At 30.7% G+C, this 2,023-nt stretch overlaps 1 protein-coding gene across 1 annotated transcript in view; it reads left to right on the top strand.

The window, feature by feature from the left end:
* The window catches only part of LOC101495328 (protein PHLOEM PROTEIN 2-LIKE A9-like), a 3,712-nt gene extending 3,512 nt beyond the window's left edge, over positions 1–200 (top strand). The window contains 1 exon segment of the mRNA NM_001278982.1: positions 1–200. The gene's annotated coding sequence lies outside the window, so the exon portion shown is untranslated.
* Positions 201–2,023: the final 1,823 nt, after the last annotated feature.

The following is a 2,023-nucleotide window of genomic DNA, read 5'->3' as shown; positions in this document are numbered from 1 at the left end:
TAAACTCGACGTTGAACTGTGATACTGTTCTTGTTCAATGTTTATTAAGAATAACAGCTAGCATATGCTCCTCTGAACATATGCTACGATTCTCGACATTTCTATCATAATATTTGTAATAAATTAAAGGCTTGTTTTTTATTTTTACTACTGTTGAACCATGTGATGCAGATGTAAAATTATCTATTTACAATATTTTATACTATATGTTATTATATCAATTGTATTATCAAGTAATAATAGTATTCTAAATAAATATATTGTTACACTTTACTTTTTTGATGTTACTTATTCACACAAATTATTATGTATAAAAAAAAGATTATGCAATATATATAAGATAATATTTTCACTTTTTAGATAAATTTAATTAATTTTCAACTTTATGTATACTATGTCGACATAAATATGTCATAATCCGCATAACTCCAATTGTATAATAATACTTATTTTTGTGCACGTATTACCAAGTGGAAATTAAATTGTGCTAAAACAATTGACACATAATTATAAAAAGTGTTAGAAAAAAGTGTTTTTAAGATACAATCCTTTGGTTGATGTTTTAATGATAACAAAACCAAACAAATAAAGAAAAAGTATCATCTAACTATATATGCTAAGTGTGAAGATTAAAGGCGATAGTTATGTTAATAACTATCCATTCCAAAGTAGCTTATTTTACACGTATGTTAGAGATCCATTAATGGAGCAAGATATAATAGAGCAAAAGAAATACTCAAAAAATAATTGCAACAGAGCATGAATTGCAATATAAGTTCTACCCTATGATGATTGGATGAAGGCAAAAGAAACCAAGACTTCACTGCAGCTTGAATTGAAAGCATAAGTCTGGTGACACACACATTTATTATGGCATAACTTCAATTGACTCTGGAATGCGAGCGACGATATACCTTGGTTGCCTCTAGAAACACAAACCAATGTCATAGTTCATTTACCTCTAATGAAATCAACATGGATTATGTTCCTCTACCTTTGATAAACGTGACAATAAAAAATCTACCTTTGATAAGCGTTACAAGAAACATCCTTCCTCTAATAAGTGCGACAAGCAAATAACTGTGTCTGCATTTAATAATCACATCAAGCGTAAGTCTGGTGACACACGCATTTTTTGTTGCATAACTTCACTTGACTCTGAAATGCGAGCGGTGATATACCTCGGTTGCCTCTGGAAATACAAACTAATATCGTAGTTCATTTACCTCTAATATAATCAACATGGATTATGTTCCTCTACCTTTGATAAGCATGACAAGAAACAATATACCATTGATAAGCGTAACAAGAAACATCCTGCCTCTAATAAGCGTGACAAGCAAATAATTGTGTTTGCATCTAATAATCACATCAAACGTTTGATCATCTGACTCTTAACTTCTATGTATCTTATGAAAAAGTCAATGCTCTAAAAAAGTCAAAACACTGAAAAAGTCAACTCCCAAAGAAGACAAAGCAACTTCACATCCTTTGATGAACATTCTGAATCTACTATGTGTATAAAAAAGTCAAAACACTGAAAAAGTCAACGCCCAAAGAAGACAAAGCAACTTCACATCCTTTGATGAACATTATGAATCTGCTATGGATATTTATTAATGACTTATCTAGCTTAAATGGCGATTGAAGATCTCTAACGGTAACATTCTCAACGGACACTTCTTCTCTGTATTTAAGAAGAACTCACCTAGTCCTTTACGATGTGCGATAATATTTTTGGATGTAGTATGCCTTTTGAGAAGAAATTTCAAAAAAGTGATTTGGAGAACAGTCAGAATAGATTATTTTTTAGCAAGAAAAATGCAGAAACATAGTTCTTGCCTTTGTTGAGAAAAGGTGAAGACGTTAAGAAAAGAATAAATGTCATTGTCTATGATATGCAAGGTACTATGTTCTCCATATAACATTCAAGATTTGGGCTAAAAAATATTATGTTCTCATGGAAGGATGAAAGAATTTCTTTAAAGCACACAAATTGCAAGCAACTATAGATAGTGTGAGA

The sequence above is a fragment of the Cicer arietinum genome, chromosome 1, assembly GCF_000331145.2.
Source record: "Cicer arietinum cultivar CDC Frontier isolate Library 1 chromosome 1, Cicar.CDCFrontier_v2.0, whole genome shotgun sequence".
Taxonomy (NCBI): Eukaryota; Viridiplantae; Streptophyta; class Magnoliopsida; order Fabales; family Fabaceae; genus Cicer; species Cicer arietinum.
This window is presented reverse-complemented; position numbering and strand designations above follow the sequence as displayed.